Source organism: Choloepus didactylus, chromosome 6 (assembly GCF_015220235.1).
Source record: "Choloepus didactylus isolate mChoDid1 chromosome 6, mChoDid1.pri, whole genome shotgun sequence".
Classification (NCBI taxonomy): domain Eukaryota; kingdom Metazoa; phylum Chordata; class Mammalia; order Pilosa; family Megalonychidae; genus Choloepus; species Choloepus didactylus.
In genome coordinates this window covers 48358756-48371114 of record NC_051312.1, presented here as the reverse complement: position 1 = coordinate 48371114, position 12359 = coordinate 48358756, and the positions used below count along the sequence as shown (strand labels likewise).

At 38.1% G+C, this 12359-nt stretch overlaps 1 protein-coding gene across 3 annotated transcripts in view; it reads left to right on the top strand.

Annotated features, from left to right (window-relative positions):
- The window catches only part of ELP4 (elongator acetyltransferase complex subunit 4), a 278539-nt gene that overhangs the window by 262202 nt on the left and 3978 nt on the right, over nt 1-12359 (top strand). The window lies entirely within an intron of this gene.

Sequence of the window (12359 nt, the reverse complement as noted above, 5' to 3'; positions counted from 1 at the left end):
CAATGGTGGGGGGAAATCCTCCACGTGTAAAGCAAATGAGTATTTAAAGAACAGAAAATAATCTCTATAAAAAACTACTTCTAAATTAGCCATATGAAATTAAACATCTCCTGTTAACATTTCCATAGAAACATGCATTTTGATTAAGTCAAACAACAAAAGCAAAAAATCTCCTAAAAGTAGACATAGTCATTTATCTATATACTCACAAATATTTTTCTCTTTTCTGATCATCAGTATTTTTTCCTGCTTTATTTGCTTCGTTTTCTTTAACTTTGTGTCCCGTTATTCATAGAGAGGTTTTCTACCTAAGACTGAATTGATTCACTGCTTACTTTTTATCTGCGAAGTAACTTCAGCAAAGAGTTACTCTTTGGAGTTACTTCCTCATCTCTAATCTGTATCCCTCAGATAGGGAGCTTGGTCTTTTGCCTCCCTATCACTGCCCTAAGGCATGTAGAGAGAGGGCTCCCGCTTTTCCCAGTCTGTTCATCACCAAGCTGCCTTTGAAATCGGTGAGGAGGGAGGTCTGTGGAGGGAGGAAATAGATGTACTGGGTGACTATTTGAAACCAGTGTAATTTGTAAATTTGCCATAGAATTTTACATGAGAGTTGGAGTTGGGGGGTTGAAGTGATAGCATGTATTCAGAAATCAAAAGGAGATTAGAAGTTTTAATTTCATTTTAAAGGGCTCTGATATTAAAGATTTTTTTTATAAATTTTACAAGGGTTTGGCAATTAATTAATCTAAAGACTTAAAGATATTAAAATATTAATGACATCATTGTTAAAGCCTAAGCATTAGGAAACAAATGTTAATTTTAAAAAAAGATATACATATGTGTATATGTGTATGTATACATACAAACAAGCACACACACAATATCACTTATCAGATAATACTACTTAATACCACCTTCTTGTTAATTTAAGTTTGGAACAAGTGAAATGTATATTACCTAGCAGAGTGTGCCTTTATCTGTCCATGAAGAGTAAAGAATTGCTGTAATTGATACTTTTCATTCTTTATGAAAAGTTTTTGTGCAATCACTATAGAGAAAGGCACATTTCATTTTGTCAAACCAAAAATATACTACCTAAACACCCTTGTATAAAAGCTAACATAACATGTCAAAAATAATACCATAGCCCTCAATATACATTGAACTGGTGAAAGAAGTTAGGAATGGTTTGGCAAAGATAAAACACAAAATTAATTTTTGTGTCATTTTCTTTTCATTCACATTCATGCCAGGTAGACTTTGTCAAATACCTATAGTAAAGAAGGACTTGTTCATGCATGCAGAACAAAATAAAATAAGATTAAAAGCTCCAGGAAATCAGCCTGCTTCAAAAAACCATTAAAGTGTGCCTATCCCTCAAGCTTTACAAATGTGTTAATTGTCGTGTTTCAGTCATGTAAATATGTTTCAGCATAAAGTAACCATGATTTCCTGTTATAGAAGCACTCCTATCTGGGGGTATGGGGGTAGGGAGGGATGAACAAGGACTAAATAGCACACTGTAATGAAACCTGCCTTTGGGCAGCACATGATTCAGTTCTGAATGCCCAGAAATACTTCACAGACACTCTGGGCTGCCTAGCAATGGGGATTTTCTAATTCTGGTTAACTTGGCAAAGTAAATACAACTATTGAACATAAGGCAGCTCCTAATAAAAAACAACAATTCCCCCTTGTAAACACCTACATTTGGCCCCATTAAAAATTCTTTTTTCATACCCAGCAACTAGCAGACCCTTAAACGTGGGGGTCTCAAAGTAACTAGAGAGTAGTTGAGAGATTTAATGCTGTCAGTATGTTTTACATTGGCACTTCCACAGAGCACTTCATACCCCATCTCGGGGCTTTGTAGAGTAATGTTCTGCATACACTGTAGGGCATTATGCAAGGAAACACATTGGTCATTATATTCTCAGGATTCATTCACACACAGCCAAAAGGGAATCAATATATGTTCATATACATGCTATACTTACATATAGAAATATATGATTGCCACATTTCCAAGAAGAGTGCTCATTAAAAGCTGCCAAGGTCAAAAGTTATTAAGCAGACTGATGTTAACACTGATAAATTTAAGTAATCTGGTGAATTCTCTGTTTCAAAAATCTCTGATTCCTGCCTTTTCACATCTTAGAATTCAACTATTCCATAAGCTGTGTAGTAGTCAAATCTGTTCCAGTCCCTAAATTAAATAGTAGATCTGCTGTAGTTCTAGAAATCTCTGAGATTTAAGGATCAGATTTGAGTTTACACACGCATTTATCTGCTAACAGTTTACTGAGTAGGGGGGTTTTGCGTTATAGGAAGGAGTGAACATTACTTTGAATTCTAGTAGACAAAAGCAAAGATTATTAACCTTTTGCCACCTCTAGATTAGTGTCAATATACTTTAAAAGAAAAATGAAAGAGGGTAAAAGGGAATTGTCATATAATTAGTAGTTTGAATTTATTTCTAAAAAAAAAAATTTTTTTCTTTCGAGTGCAACGTTCGGATCTAAAAAAAACTATATGTTCCTGAAATATCCTAATATTCTGAAGCCACCTGAAGGGTAGTACCCAAACTATTGTTCCTAAAATGTTTTCCCACTTATCTTGGATAGGATAGAGGCTTCCTAGGAGAATACTACTTCAAAAAATAAAAAATAAACAAACAAAAAAAAAACAGTCCATAAACAGAAAGATCCCCCATCTGCTTCCATTTACTGGCAATAGCAGCAGCAGGCCCTAGATCTCAAGCATCCCTCAGCTTGGCCCTGCTGAAGGTTAATTCAAATTCTACACACTCTGGAGCTTATATACTCCTGCCTGTATTGTGTGTCCCAGAGCCATACAAGTCTTGGGTTAAGCAGCAGTTGGAGACCGGTTGCCAGAGTGAGAGGCCCTGCTACACAATTAAGGAAGTATAAATGGGAGGCAGTCAGTTGGGGAGATACAAGGAGACCTTTTTAGGCAATGGGGCACAGTCATACAGTCATGAGGAACACAGGGTGATAGTGGCCATGTGAGACATATCCATCCTCTTCCGTTATATCCTAGAGAAGAGGCTCTTAGAGGTTAGGGGAAAAGCATCTTTCACAATGTTTTTGCTCTCCAAATTTAGTCCAACTGTTACCTACATTATTTTTTTCAGTCCTGTTTATATTGAAACATTAATGAGAATAAAATGTGCAGAAGAGCAAAGGAAAAAACAAAGAAAAGAAAAAGACGTCTTTATTTTGAAGTAAAGCCATTTTAAGCAAAGTTCTTTAGGAATTATCTTCTAGTTTGTTCTCTCTCGATTTATGAAATAAAAGAGAAGAATAACATAACTCTCCCATGTCTTTAAATGTCTGATAGTCCAGGAACATTAAGACTGTAACAAGGTGTAGTTCTTACTGTTATGTAGCCCCAAAGATTCTGACTCACATTTTAAGAGGATTATACTCAACAAACCATCCCCACAAACAGTACTGCCAGAGTTTCTCCTCCACCAACGTTTCATTCAGGGCCCAACCTCTCCACTTGGAATCTTCCTGTTGCACAGGCATGGGATTGAGAATGACCACTCCCACAAGAGGGTCCCTTAGTAGATAGAATGTTTTTACTAAATCGAAAGAAAGCAGAACAACCCATGTACATCACCTTTTGAAATATTCTGTCTTTAAGAGAAATGCATTTGCAATCACTGTAGTTTTCCATTATTTAAAATATCTAAGCATGTTTTTATAAAGATATGTGGATGAAATAGCCCTGGTATTCATAGAAATTAGTTATATGACTCCCTTGCTGCCCTTTGCGCTAAGAATTAAGTCACTTACCACAGCTTATAAATCCTACATGATCTGACACCTGCCTACGAAGCCACGTTTTACAGCCACTCCCCTGCTCCTTGACTTCTCCAAACATGCTGACTTTTTTTCTGTCCTTCAAACATGCCAAGCTTATTCCCACCTAAGGGCTTTTGCATTTTATTCCCTTTGCCTGGAACTTCCTTTTCCAGGTTTTCATAGGGCTGGTCTCTTCTCAATTTAGATGTTAGCTCATATATACATACTCTCCAGAAAGGCCTCCTCCAACTAAAAGTAGCACCCTGCAATCAGTATCCTATCACCAAATTTTATTTCCTTAAGTACACTTCTTGCTATCCAATATTCCTCCTATTTTACCTCTAGTGCTTAGAAAAGTTCCTGGCACATAGACTAGTGATTGAGAGTGTGTACTTTTTAGTCACACTGCCTGAGTTCAAATTCCATCCAAATACCCTGATGTTGCAACATCACTTTTGCCCCTTTCCCATTGCTTCAGACTTGGTCACTTGGCCACAACTTAGCTGCAAGAGAAGCTTAGAAATGAAGATATTTATTCAGGATGGCCATGAATTCAAAGGTTCTGTTATCACAGGAAAAGGAGAGGGTAGATATTGGAGGATGAGTATCAATCCCTGCCATAATCTATAACTCTTTGGAACCCAAATGTCCAAGTACAGTCGTTTTCCCACACTCAGAACACACTTACTCCCTCTCCAGGAGTGAGTGAGGAAATCACTACAATTGCTGGTCCAAGGTAATAATCAAATCCTACAGGCTAGAAAATGCAAAAATTCTTTGCCTTGGCAGCATAGGGAGTTCTTTAGCCCATTTCACAACTCTTGTTTTTTTTTTTTTTTTTTCTGGCCTCTCTATTCTACCCTTACCCCTCTCTTTCATCTTATTAGTCTCGCTACCTTGAAGCCATCTAAAATAATAGAGTTGGATAGGAAAGCAACACCCTTAATCTGATCTTTGTCTCTGGACTAGCTCCCATCTTAACGGAAGGATTTATTAAAGGCTTGAGGGCACAGACATCTTCTGCAAAGCTTGCCTGCCTCAGTTTGCAAGTACAGCTGGGTTTTTTTCAACCCTGTAATACCCCAAATTACCAAGCCTCCAATTAGTTTAGACTGGGCTGCAGGTAGAGCACCACCTTTAACAGAGCTACAAACTCTGTAGCACTGGACTGAGTTCTCTCTTTTACAAATGACTTTGTTGAAAGTGGCAAGAATCAACTAACACATCAATGTTCTGAATTTTTCCAATGTTGTCCCCTAGAGCCATGGACTTGGGATTGTAAGGTTTGCCTTCCAAGATTGGTATCACAGGCATAACTAACGTCAGCAGCTTTTCAGCCTGCAACATCTGACCTCACTGCCCATCTTTCAACCACTAACCAATACCATATTTTGGTTACAGAACTTGAGTCTTCCATTGTCAGTACCACATTCTGTATAAACAGCATCTAGGTTAAGCTGTTATTACAGAATCCAACAATACAGTGGCTTAAACAATATAGAAGTTTTTGTCTCTCTCAAATAAAAGCCCAGTTAGGTGACTCAGGGTGTTTTCGGTGGCCAAATGGGTCGGTGACCTATTCTGTCATTCTGTCCTCAGCCCATAGCTGCCATCTTATGTGGTACAGAGTGACTGCTTCAGCACTCAACTTCACATCCACGTTTCATCAAGTGGGAAGAGGGAAGTTAGAGTTAGGCTTGTCCCTAATATTTGTGGGGTTTACAGCAAGAATAATAAATAAAGGAATATATATATATATTCCAACAAACTTAAATATACTTTGGCTTCCTTTCTTCATAAATATACCCTCCTGGAAAGCCAAGTTTAAATTTAGGATCAGGGTTCCACACCAGAATGTGCAGACAGGGAGAATTGGCCTACCTTCCATCTCCTTTCTCTTCCCACCCCTGCCTCTCCCACACATAGGGCACACACAGGGCACACACAGGGCCTCACACATTTGCTTGTAGACACCCAGTCTGTGCATCCGAACTCTCTCCACATTCTTTACAAACAGCCATTCCGTGGCTACTTCTTGGGCCCCAGAGTACACACACAGACAACACAGTCCACCCTCAGAGAACTGACCTGGGGAAGAGACTAGACTTGTGAAGTCTTTGTGGCCATTTGGGCAGGGATTCTGAGGTCCAGAGTACCCCAGGTATGTTCTAGAAAGGAAAGCACAGGATCCAGATGAGCACATCCCCTTAGCCCTGGGATTCTTTACCTCATTGGGAGGAGCATGACCAAAGGAGGGGCAGATAAGGGCCCAGAGCAGGGATTCCTCTTGTGGAGGTCTATTAGTGATACTAAGGGAAAGGGAGAGTGGATGGCACCTTCTTCTTTAAGAATATGATCCTAAAGTTTATCCTAGTTCAGTTCTCCAGATGAAATGATTAGGACTCAATCATTTGGCCTCATTACTGGCAAGGGAAGCTGGGAAATGTGGCTCATATTCTGGAAGAACATGCTCCACCCCTAATATTCTGGAGTTCTATTACTAGCTATATAGGAGGAGGATAAAGATTGGGGGTAAACTAGCCATCTCTACCAGAGACACATGCCTTTTCACAAATCACACTTTATTGTTTATACAAGTGAGTTCACAATCTGCTTTCAAAGAGGTGAGTTTGGAGGCAAGACACTGTCAGTTATAATTGACAGCCAAAATAATTGCACACTTGAGCATTTTTCAATGGACAGCTAATATGCTGTGTTCCAGCTCTGAAATTTCATCTAATTTTCAAATCACCAGGAAGAACCAAATGAAATTTTTTTCAATTCAAAGGATATAGTATGATTATAGCATTCACTAAAACAATTTTAATCTTAAACCCTGAGAATGAATTGGACCTTAAAGACAAAAAACTAAAAACTAAAATCTGACCATGTTTGGCAGAACTTTTTTCTGGAAATATTTATCCACTACCAAATGTATACTTACCAATCCAAAAAGAGCAAAAATTTTGTTCTGGCATTGTTTCCACTGTCCTATTCATAAATGATAATAATGTAAATTCACCAAAATTAGGCAGGTGCATCTTCCTTATTGCAAAATTTAACCAAATGTCTAATGATTACAATGTAATATTATAGAATAATGGAATATTACAGAATAATACAATGTAATATAAAAAAAATAATAATTACAGAATAGCACATAGGCAATGGTTTTCTACAAGTTGAGACAATACTCTGCAATCTTGTGAAGAAACAATAGCAAAACTGTGATGATGAATATATCAAGCCTGCTTCATCTGTCTCCTTCTCTCTAGCCTCCTCCCTCTGCCCCTGGGGGAAATCCACAAAGAAAAGGGAACCATATCTCCTTTTAACACCAGACCAAGAGAGGCTCTGAGAATTTAACTTTAGCCACAGCTTCCCACCACCATTCCTACCTCATCCCTGTCAGGGGTTGGCATCAGGTCTACATTTCCTTGGTCAGAAACTCAGATGGAGAATGGAGCCCCAAGAAGTCATCTGTAGCTTGCCATGCTGAGTGAATGCTTCTGAATTGTAATCATTTTGCCTTGGCCCTTCTCACGTTCCCCTGTGGATCATTTTGCTTTGACTCCTTCTTCCATATAACAGATGTTTATAAACACTCTTTACACATTAAACATTTCCCAGCCTCCCTTCCCACCAGACATGGTCTTATCTAATTTCTGGATATGACTGGAAGTCACGTGTTCAACTTCCAGATCTTGCCTCCTTCTTGGCCCCTTGTCTTCTTCCTGCCAACTGAGAAATAGCGAGAGCATCAGCCTTCGACCCAGAAATGCAAGCCCCTCATTGAGGATAGCAGACCAGACCTTACAGCTCAGAATTGCCTACTTCTGAACTGTAAAGTGGGAGAGAAATAAGGTTCTACTCTTTATAAACCATATTTAGAGGAGTAGCTATTAGCCTGTACTCTAACTCATTCCCTACCATTCAGAGCAGTGCCTCCTAGTACAGAATATGGTTACAGAAATCAGCAAGTCATTCTCCAGGTGAGGGAAACACACAGCTGAAAGAATCTGGAACTAATAGGGTGTCATGTCTTTTGTTCATTTGATTTCTTCCCATATCTAAAGGGGAAAAAAATGAACATTGCTTTTTAAAATTCAAGTAGGGGAACTTCATCTTCTGACATTTCCTTTATTAGTTATCTTGTCAGCACTAAAGATATGCAAAAGATAGATTTTTAAAATAAGATGAATCCCAAGTTGCCTTCTTAATACAGCAAGCATATTTAGATTGGTCAGAAGCCAGGCATCTGACATGCCCCATTTTCACTACTGTCTTACTAGTATGAGGGAAATTCCTTCGATTTTTTAAATCTTCCCAGAGAAGCAGGAACTGTGATTGCAGTTTCCTTTATATTCTTTACAGAGCCTCAGTAGAGGACAATGTATAGTAAATACTCAGGTGCTGGCTAACTGACTGATCCTGGTGGCTAAGTCCAATATGCTTACAGTTAGTTATGTGTGTAGTTCATTACATTTGTAAAGTCATTTCTTTGCCCTAATAATCTCATTTTTTTATTGTTCTACTGTAAGTATTTTTATGGGCCACCTCAGATTCCTTTTCTGGAGCACAAAGAGGCATAAAGAAATTAGCGTAGTGCATGATAGTTCGCAAAACACTTAAACATTTCATTTGATCCTCAGAACAGTCTTGTGAGAGAAGAATTATTCTCCCTCAGATAGGTGAGACAGTGAGTCTTTGAGAGGAGAATTGACTTGTCCAAGGTCTCACTGAGAATGAGTGACAGAGTCAGGTGTAAAAAACTCTGTCTCCACCCCATGCTAGAAGGCAGAGAGAGTTACAGCACCCTGGCTGCCTCTGTTAAAGGATCCATATAGTACGTGTGTGTTTTACAGTATTTACAAGTGTTCATTTAAATGACTATGTTTAAAGAAAAAAGGAAAATACCGAAGTATTTTGAAATATTAACACCTGTTTGGTTCATTCTGAGCAATAAATATTGTGACTTTTCAGGAAATGTCAAGAAATTTTAAAAAAGGATTAAAACCCTTAGTCATGTGCTAAGAGTTTAATGTTTTACAGTCAGTTGTTTTTTAGAAAATAAACAGTGCCTGGTGGTTTGGTCTTGGCAAATAGAAAAAATATAAATTGATTAAACTTATTTTAATGGGTATTTACCTGCAATTTGTCTCAAATCCAGGGTGTAATCTAGGTCCATTATCTTGCCCCTTCTGTCTGGAACTGTGAGTTGCTGAGCACAGGTCTGGCAAGAATGGGAAAATAGGAATTAGAAGGGAACTGTTGAGCCAGGAATCCAGTCCTATGTATATATGGGATCAGTTTAGTTTCTGACTGAAGAAGAACAAAGCACAGACAGTGCAACAGCCCCCGTAAATCCATTGCTAATGTTCAACAGAAACCGAGAGTTGAAGCAGAGGGGAAAGAATCCCAAAGTCTGGCTCTGCTTGGTACACTGTGGAGCGTCAGAGCCAAATCACTTCTGTTGTTGCTTCTTTGTTATGGGGCCTAAGGGTGCCTTTGGCAGGAGACCCACCATCAGCCAGAGTATTTTGCAAGCCTCACTGTTTCCCAAATTGCAGGGTTGGGGGCAAAGGGGCCCTTAATCCAGATTGCCGTGAATCACCCAGGCCTAGGCCTTCGGAATTGTCACACCTTTCCCAGCTCCCTTTGCCTACAATAGAAATCATCATTTGAGATAAGGGCAGTAATGGAAAAAATAGGCAGGCAACCAGCCAGATATCTATCTCCTACATCACCAACACAGTCCTTTCTGCTAGAATCTGGGAAAAAAGAAAAGCAGGTGGGAAAAAATGTCAGCTCAAGATATAGGTTGTTTGTTTTTTGTGGTTTTTGTTTTTTGGTTTTTTTTTTTTTTTTTGGCTTTTGACTCCTGACCTCAGAACCTCCAAGTGTACAATGCAAAGCTGGATACTCAATTTTGTTTGCAAAGTTGAAAATAGTATTTTTTTTTAACAGTATGATTTTATTTAAATGATTACGTGGTGAACTGCAAGGTCTAAAAGTTTATATAACGTACAGCCTTACCGTTTTAGTCTAAAGGAGGTCACCATGCTATACAGAGTATCCTACAACATATTTTTTCAGAAGACAGATCTGGGGTACAGCAGCATCTGAACATTTACATGTCAAATGTGTAAATGCTTTGGGAGCCTCAAAGGAAAAGTCCCTGAAACCTGGCAAGCTGGAACCTGATCTCTCATTCTTCCTCACTGCTTCACATCGCACTGACATGGTGCACAGGGGGAGGCACAGAAAGGAAGAAAACAAAACCTGACTGCTTGAGAATTTAGACTGCATTGCAAGCTTGTTCAAGTAATAATCAACAAAAGCAGGGAAAATCACACATAGATTCACATATTTCCAGAGTCATCCTTGGGCTTACGCAAAGGGCACAAGTATGCAACTAGCTTTTACAATGTAGTATTTGGTTAGAAGCATTTCATCATATCACCCAAATTTTTGTGCTTGGAAATTGTGCACAAATGATGTTTCACTTTTCTTCAAAGCCATTCAACCTTCCAAAAACATCACAATGTCACATTTAGCTACTTTTGCTGGGGAGGGATTTCAGCCAACTGGCTCACACTCTGCCTCATGAAGCAGAGGAAGAGAAAATTTTAGTCAGTCACAAGCAAACAGGTAAGCTCCTGAAATTATTTGTATTAGGCTTGTTCTGAATAAACTACACTAGTTTCTTCATTCAGATTATCAGAAAAGCTAAATGCATCCTGTTAGTCTTTATGACATATTGGTTCTAGTGTTAAGCACATCACAATTTCCAAATGTGAGAATCCAATTATTACTTAAGACCTAGCTCAGATCCCCGTCTCCATGAAATTTTTTCCTGTTCCCTTCCCCCACCATGATTTCTGCTTTGTCTCTGCCTTTCTTGGATATATAACTTGAAGTACTCGATGTGAGGGCTGCCTGTGTGCTTATCTTATTCATTTTACTGGATGGTAAGGAAACAAGGAGTGTGGAAATTGCTCTGTTCACATTTCCTTTCAGAATGCCTTGCTTTGAGTAGATTCAAATATTTGTTGACTCCAGTTGATTTCCTGAATAGCCTAATCACCATCTGACATCATCTTTGTGAGGTCCCAGCCAAAAGTATACACACCCACATGTTTTTTTATGGTGAATTTTCTTTAATTTTCATACAGCCTTCAGATTATGCATATATCCTAGTCATTTTTCTTTTGCTCATTAGCTATCACTATTAGATATCTTAAAGACACATTAAAACTCAGATATATAATTAAAGGTCTTTTCCCTCCTGCCTCTTCACATGAACATTTATAGAGTTAATATTACCAAAACATTTGTAACCTCAAACTTTAGAGTTATGCCTGCCTTTTAGGATTCCTGAGCCTTTCATTGCTTTCATTTCTGTCCGAAATCCTTTCTGGAACAAACCAGGATGTAAAGAAATGAAGGAAGGAATTGTTTAAAGCAAAGGAATAAATATATCTTCATTTGAGCTTTTTTTTTAATCATTCAAGAAATAGACAATTACTTTTAATGTAGCAAGCTGGGTGCTAAGGATACAAATGAATATTACTGTGTGAATATTACAGTTTTTCTTAACCTTCTTGACCTTTCTGGCATCTTTGTCAATTATGTATCTGTATAACAGTGTCTTTCATCCTAGGTATAGGCAAGTCTCAAATCAAAAATGAATATTTTCATAAATTATTTTAGATGTTTTTAAATATCTTGATCTTTTGCACACAGCTTGTGTTTACATAACAATAAACAAACCTTTCATCAGGAAAGAAACTAGCTGGAACATATGCCTGTAGACCACAATATTATAACAAAAAAAAAAAAAAGGTTCTACCCTTTTCCATCTTCTTTTTTTTCCATTTCAAAAGGAGTTTCCCAGATGAAGGGTTTCAGGTGGGTTGTCTTCATGTCAGTTCACCTCTAGGAGGTTTTGGTCATTAGTAGAGAGCCCCATCCTGCTTTATCTTCAGCCTATCACACCCATTTAGTGTCTCACACAATAGATATGTTCTTTTAAGTCTGGATTTTATGAAACGAATCATAGGGGCGAGGAGCACTAATATTTAAAATATTTCTGTTTTGGAAACAGAAAACCTTCTTTTGAAATGTGGATATTTGTCCCTAATTACAGTAACTGTTCTATATCAAGCTGTTATCAAGAGAAAAACAATTGGAATGAGAGACGTTCAGAGCTACATACTTCTGAAAACATGACCTGACTCGTGCATAGAAACAAACCTACCAAGACCTGTAACAGATACAGGTGACTTATCTAAGCATATAAAAAAATATTGACCCTTTGATTTTTTTCATTATGTCAATATTTCTATGAAAATTGTAAACTCCTAGAGAAATTGTAGCCTTGAAAGAATCATCAGATCAGCTTAATAAATAAAGGGAAACGAGCATTTGTGGGACTCCATAGCTGCTGAAAAGCTACAGAGATTGAAAAACAGCATTTTGGAGCCCTGCAAAAAGAAAACAAAGCCAAAAAACTCCCTGCCGTTA